The sequence below is a fragment of the Micrasema longulum genome, unplaced genomic scaffold (assembly GCF_059751315.1).
Source record: "Micrasema longulum isolate JH-2025_06_02 unplaced genomic scaffold, ASM5975131v1 h1tg002006l, whole genome shotgun sequence".
In the NCBI taxonomy this organism is placed as follows: Eukaryota; Metazoa; Arthropoda; class Insecta; order Trichoptera; family Brachycentridae; genus Micrasema; species Micrasema longulum.
The window spans coordinates 175,582-183,067 of NW_028279175.1; the positions used below are offsets into that span (position 1 = coordinate 175,582).

The 7,486-nt window shown below is 32.5% G+C and overlaps 1 long non-coding RNA gene and 1 other non-coding gene across 2 annotated transcripts; both read right to left on the reverse strand.

Moving 5' to 3' along the window:
• Positions 1 to 2,151: 2,151 nt before the first annotated feature.
• On the reverse strand, positions 2,152 to 2,224 carry TRNAN-GUU (transfer RNA asparagine (anticodon GUU)). Its single transcript has one exon. It is a non-coding gene; the product is annotated as a tRNA-Asn (tRNA).
• A 4,248-nt stretch (positions 2,225 to 6,472) lies between these two features.
• Positions 6,473 to 7,021, reverse strand: LOC148273289 (uncharacterized). Its single transcript, XR_015824619.1, has 3 exons — positions 6,894 to 7,021; positions 6,723 to 6,812; positions 6,473 to 6,635 (listed from the first exon to the last, which is right to left on the reverse strand). It is a non-coding gene; the product is annotated as an uncharacterized LOC148273289 (long non-coding RNA).
• Positions 7,022 to 7,486: the final 465 nt, after the last annotated feature.

A 7,486-nucleotide genomic window follows, 5' to 3' on the forward strand; every position in this document is an offset into this window, starting at 1 on the left:
AAACTGGGTCTAATTCCTGAATCATGATGCGCTTTCTTCGACGCTGTTCTTTTTGTAATTAAACTTGATTACACCTAATACATATTCCCTTACTTATTTTTATATAAGTGTAGTGCCTTTTTAATAAATACAACGGCAAATCCCAAAAGTCAGAAATCTAAAGAACCTCGTATAACTTTTAGGACAAATCATTTATTAAAAATATTTTAAATAGATTCAAGAGAAATATCTGCAGTTCTCTTTTCTCGCACCCGAATCTTTTACTTTTATACGATTTCTTTATGGGACTTTCAAACAGATTCGTCTCCTTACTTTGCGGGTCCGCTACCTCTGCATACATTTACGTATAAACATGGCGGCAACCTAAAAGCTTTGCGACTTTTCCAAATTGGTATTGCGTACCTTTTTTCCGAAACGTGTTGCTTTATGTGTTCTCGACTATTCCTTCTGTCGCGTCACACCGTTCGCATTATTTGACTAATGCGTTTCCCTTGTCTCGGACCATTAACGGCATCTCCCGTTGAAAAAAGGAAGCACAGGTCGTGCCCGTGGCGTCGCGTCGACAAGATGGCGGCGAACGTGACAGCTGCACAATGACAGTTCCATGTTGTACTACCCGAGATGCGAGTGAAACATTCAATTTATTGACGGAGAAGGAAAAAAAAATAAGTCGCGAGGTACTTTCTAGCGGAAAATAATATTATACACTACGTGATAACCCTTCATGTTGAAATCCCGAGTGGAATCCCATCTTTGTTCAGCTCGCTAAGCAGGCAATGGCCGCTGAATAAGATATGAGAGAGAATTGTTTGGTCCGAGTCTGGATATAAAAGTGCTATCGAAACGACAATATTCCAAAACGTGTGAATAAAGTTCACGAGTTATTCGGGTTCAAATATTTGAACATAAAATATAGAAAAGCAAAGTCGAGGTTTCTTGCAAAATAAAATAAAGAGGAAAGACATATTGAAAAAGTGCTTTCATTTTTACACTTCATCTATAATTTTATAGAATCCACAATAGCAATTGCGCTATCTAACCATCAAAATTATTGCATTCAAATCAAAATGTGGCGTTACGCACAAATACCGATATAAATATATGAAATGGATTTAGAATAATTAATTGTATATTTGAAATCAATATTTGAAAACAAGAAATTTAATAAAAATACGTTGCTAGAACAAAGAGACATGTTTGGCCTAGGTAATTGTGACCTCAAGATTCGTGATAATGTTCTTAACAAATTCGAATGGTCAGGAACAAATAAACATGAATCGTGACGTATAAGGGGCGCAGCCAATGAAATGATCGTTTTTGCGGGAATTCAAGATTACAAATTTGAATAATTTTTTTATGCTACAAATAATTAGCAAATTTTTTTTTTACTGGACAGTATTTCATAGACCTTTATTTTTAAAAACTTTTAAAAAGTGACATTTCCCGATGACGTAACCCAAAATTTAAAAAAATATGAATCTTTGCACCAGGAAAGGTATTATTACGCAAATAAAATTAACTTTGTTGATTCTACACAAATAGGGTTTGATCATTTGTGATTATTTAATAAAGCAATTTATATAAATAACATGTAATAATTATTAGGTAGGTATACAATGGCAATTTATTAAAAAATATATGTAATTATAAGGTAGTATGTAGGTATACAATATCCCTACACATAGTGTATATAATATCTGCTCCACTCCAATATTATGTATGTTTGTATTTTTTGTACGTTTTATACTATAAACAATTGTATACAGAGAAAACTTTCATGTCTGCGTAGTGTTGTGAACTGTGGGTGGGTCCTGTTTTGAATTTGTGTTATTTTCTCCAATCGTTTAAGTCTATTTGAATAAATGTGTACACTAATTTAATATTTGATATTGTACATAAATCAAAAAATAAATTAATAATATGTAAAAAATTTATTATAACAATGGTCTTTTCTAACGTGCCAAAAAGATTTTTAAAAACACTTTTTTGTACAACATTACAACATATTAATTCATTGAAATATGGTTGGTGAGTATCAATCAAAATAATGTAAATTTTAGCGCCATCATAATAAATTCTAAAAAAAATATCTCGGCGGGTTAAGTATCTACTATCATGCTCATAAATTCTTTATAAGTTTAAAAAAATTATCGCCCCCGGGTGGGCTCGAACCACCAACCTTTCGGTTAACAGCCGAACGCGCTACCCATTGCGCCACGGAGGCAGATGATCGAGTCGCGAAATAAACACAATATTTCAATTGCTATTTGATTTGCTATAAAAATCATTGTGTTTCGAAGGTTACATGCAAATCTTCATTCGCAACGAGTTATGTATCAATATTATACCATTATAAGATAAGTATGTATGATTATTATTTATATCACAGTCTAACTCCAATGTACGTTGATAAATATTATTGATACAACAAACTACTAAGTATATATATTATAGATATTGATAATTTATAGTAGATACCTTTGTAAAACATTTAATATCCTAATGGTAAAGCTCTAAATAAAAAATATTCTCAAATCTTATTCCAAACACTTAATTAAAACTCACCCATACGGTACTTTGTTTTCTGTGCCCTTTTCTTTAATACCACGATTTTCGGCGTTTGTAGTCCTGTTTTAACATGGTCGTCGAAATAAGAAAGCGTACCTACATGAATTATTCAGTTATTCAAAAACAGGACCCCCATAAATTGGCTTTTCCTCTATGGGTTGTTTTGTTCTTGCCCCCTAAAAGATTTGACTATCGATACATTGAATCAAAATCTGTCACTCGGTTTTTTCTCGTATTTCTTACCTCTGAATTATCTACATTGTACCGAGTAACAAGAAAAACAATTGACATATCAAAGGTTTTTGAAAAAGCTTATTTATAATGATGTTCAGTTTGTACCCACGGGCAAAAAAAAATTATTAAATAAATAGGTACTATTGGGCATAGACAAAAAATACAAATTTATAAAATAAATACAACACTTTGTATTTTATGCCACAAAAGAGTTTGATATCGACAAGAACACAAGTTTCGGGCAGTGACGATTTCCCATCATCCAATTATTGCAACAGAGAGGGAAACATTTTGGCTAAGGAACTATAGAAGCCCAGGCATTTACAGGACCTATGATCTGAAAGAAGCTAGTTAAGGTGACCATAATACTCCCTTCTTCCTCTCTTTAAACATTCAAATTTCCTCAACTCTTCCATATGTTGACTTTTGTAAATAAAAGAGCTGAAACCTTTATAGACGTGGGTAAAAATAAATTTATATTTTAATATCTAACTCCCAAGGGATGCTAACATGCTAAAAATATTGCTAAATGGTAATCAGTTTTTAATGGCATTTTATATTAAATAACTTGTTTAAATTGTTTTATTATTCCTCAAAAAAGGTTTTTAAATTTGATGTATAAATATTAATACTGACAAACGTAAATGCATACATATCAAATGTATGTTATGTTTGTATAAATGTATATGCATGAATATTACATTTATACGAGTACACTGTATAACCTCTTTTTTATGTTGACTTCACAATATTGATAATGAAATACAATCACTCTCGCGCCATGCCTACGTGGGGTTTTGTTGTTTATTTTTATGCCAAATATCACGGTTTTATGTATCATTAATTAAAAACGTCAACAATTTTTTGTAATTAAATTCCTATATAGACTTCCATATCCCTTTTCGTTATAATTCTATCGTCTCTGTTGAGATGTTTAAAATAAATGTTGATTACAACTGCAAGAATCTTGCAAAAGTTGTACTTTGAGAGTTCAGTAGTGGTTCAGTGCGACAGGAAATTACTAAATAAAACTTTCCTTTGGGAAATTACTATCAGAACATCATGTACTGAGGAAAACTTTTGAAATCTCCTTAGAATAACTTCCGCATTTAAACAGGGTAAAACTGGGGCTTATAAAAATTTTAATATTAAAAAAATCACCAAAAATTAATTCAATTCTGTGAGAAAATGAAACCAGAATCATTGAGTAGTAATTTCAACTCGATGTCTACTCAGATGAAAATCCTGAAATAGGAAATCAAGTGGAGATAAGAACTGTTTGTAATGTAGAGATTGGCGCGTTTGCCTTTCTAAAACTTATTTTTGACAAAATATTTCAACAGAGATGAACCAAATATTTCGCTCAAGTTTAAATTGAATGATAACCTTATAGCAGGAGGCTGCTGCAAGACATTGCACAACTTAATGTATTTGTAATCATAATGTTTGATTATTTTTGCATTTTTTTAAATAATACTATTATGCTTCCGCTTTCCATTAGGTATGTTGTATTTTAACTCAAAACCGGGTTTTTTAGAGACTAAATCTATTCAAAATAAACAACAAAAAAATTCATCAAAATTGGTCAAGCCGTTTATGAGTTCAGTGACTTACACACGTATAGAAGAAAGATATGTCCTTTTTTAATAAATAAATAAATGAATTGTTACTTACAATAACTTATTAATATTTTATTTTATTAATATTTTTTCACAAATCATAATTGACAAAAATCACACTCACGAAGGATGAGGCACAAAAAATAAAATACTTAAACTCGTGAAAATAGCATTATAACAACTCATTAGTTAACTCAATTTTTTTTTTTGATAATGATCTTTAAAATAAAAATAACTTTATTTAATTTACTTTCATATAGTTTTGAATTATCTATCCTAACCTCTGTTTTGTATAAATACATTTAACTCTTTAATAAAGATACCAGTGTCGAAATGTCGCGAAAGCGATGAAACCGGTCACTGGATATTCCAAATTTGTGGATTAAAGTATCACTCGTCTTTTATTTATATAATAAATTACAATGAACTTCCATCAAGAATTTTCACTTACAAACTTACATGTTTCTTATTAATATTTTGAGCGCATGTCTTTGTAAAAAAACTCTGGATATGTGTAATATAACACTCTCTTTTTCTTATTTTTGCACATCCGCTCCTAAGTGGAGCATGTGGACATCACAAGTCGCCTTCAGGAGACCCTATAGCCAGCCAGCACTTCCGCCTCCTCCCATGTCAATCACGCGTTCCTTTGTCCAGCCAAACAAAGCCAAAAGATCGTCATTGGTGGTTTTTCAGGGCGGCGAAACTCTTCGGTGCAGAGAACTAACTTGGGTTAAGGCTCTCCTGAGGCATCCGCAGCACTTATCCAAGCCAGATCCACCGTCGTCAGACCTCGGACTTATATGTCAGTTATGAAATCGACACTCTGGGCGTTTATTTATTTTATTTATTAAAAGAAAACAACAGCCATTATAACAAAAAAAACATTTACAAATAAACCAAAATTATAGGCCAATCATAGATTTCTATACGCTACTAAAAACAATTTTAAAAAATAAAGAAAAAAAATGTACCTTTAAAAAGCCACTCCGCATCATTTCACGCGTAAAAAATAAATAAAATATTACAATAATAAAAAAAAAAAATAAAAAAAAAAAGATTTTTGTTTACTCGGACTTAAAATCCTTTCGCCGGCGGATCCATACGGAGTAACTCCAGATCAGCCCTCCCTTTTTTTTTTCAAACAAATTAATTCATTTCAATACTAAAGAGTACAAAAAATAAAATATTAGGTAGGTACAGTTAGATTAAATTATAATTATTATTTTCAATTTGGGTTCTTACAATTACATTATAGGCAGAATGGCGGTTGTTACACTTAGTTAGGTACAGGTCATACTTTTTCTTGTTCACTCCACAGTGTTACCCTGGCTTCCGCAAAGGAAATTTAAAACCTCAGTATCATTTTTCGTGAAACCCTTTTTTCCACTAGTCATATTAATTATATTGTCATACTCTTTTTTAATATTAAATCTTACCTTGCGGCTAATAGTCTCAGGTAGAACTTGTTCTTTTTGATCTCAAGGTTCCTTGAAGGATAACATGGGTCCTTAGTTACTTTCCATTAGGTGTTATTGCAAAATTCTAATAAAATACTGAATCTCTTGCTTGGTTGTGAACAACGGTGGGAAAAGACAGAATAAAGTGGTTCATTTCAAGTTTATTTATTACAAATCAGTAAAATATAGTTTTACAGACAACGGACATATATGTTTCTCAAGATGTTCAACAATTATTTATGAGGAACTTAATTATAGTAAACAGGATTAATAATAATTGGAGCAGAGATCTCTCCTAGTAAGAATTAAAATTGAAAATAGCCCATTATTAAAAGGATTCGAAATTAACCTACAATGTGATTACTTCTAAGTGTCCTAGAACCGAAAATAATTTGGGCAGCGGTTCCCCGTAATGAGGATAAAGATTTGAATAATCCTGTGTATCCATTAGTTCACTGTAGTATTACATTAGGAGTCACTAATTTTCGAAGTATATTTCCACCAACCTTTAGGAAGAGATGCACGCGAGGTACCCACATAATCCTCTGAGAGATTCGAACCATTCTATATTATTTTACTTGAGAAGGAAGTACTAGGAACACCAGCGATTACGAAGGATCCTAGAAATGGCGTCCTGTGTCGATTTGCCATTGAGGAGAAAAACTGCTGAGTCACGCCTCTGCAGGATGAATCAAAGAAAATGTCGACAACTCAGGTTCAAGGGCGAGATTCCGGGGTAACCTGACTCTCCATACTACAAAAAAATGTATTTCTTTACAAACGGCTCGAGAAAGTAAGTTAAAAAAAAAAACAACATTTCCGTGCTGTATACTGTACTTACTAAATGGAGATTTGTTAGTTGTTACGTGGTGTATAAGGCTAAACAGCCGTCATAATGGATTCTAGCTTAAAATGATCATACGTATCCGATCTGTGGACAATAATGAAAAATTACAAATTTGTATAAGCGAAAAAAGTTGATTTATATATTCGAAAGTTGTTGAAGACTTACCGGAAGCTGGTTTAATTAGAATACAAGTTTTTTTGGGCACAGCTCAACATGGTGCATAGGGAATTATACCAAAACTCCCATAGTTATTTGCGAGGGAAAACTGGCCTAGCGCGGCGTGGACACTGCTCGCGAACCAGATTGCAACTCGCTGGCTCGCCAGCCGCGAGCGCTACGGCCCTACGTTCAAAAAACTAGTGTGGTGGGAGGTATCACGTGACCGCCGCGGGAATGGCGGTTGACCGCTGTCGGGTAAAGCGTTTATTTACGCGATTGATTTGTTTTCTATATTCAATTTTACTTTTAAACTATAACGGTTCTGATTATCTTATAGGTATAATTATTTTTGTCGCGGGACGCGACAATATATAAAAGAAGGGTATGCAAATGCTTAGATTTGTATTGAGGTCAGCAAAAGATTTTAAATCGACATTATAAATCAAAAAATTATATTGTTCATTGCTTAGGAGTCAGTTATATTACAATTCTTCAATTTGGTCGCCTCTCTATGCTACCCATTGTATCAAAAAAATAATCTAACATGAATTTCTCCGGGTCATAAATTTAAAAATGTATTTACTGAAAGGAAATATAAA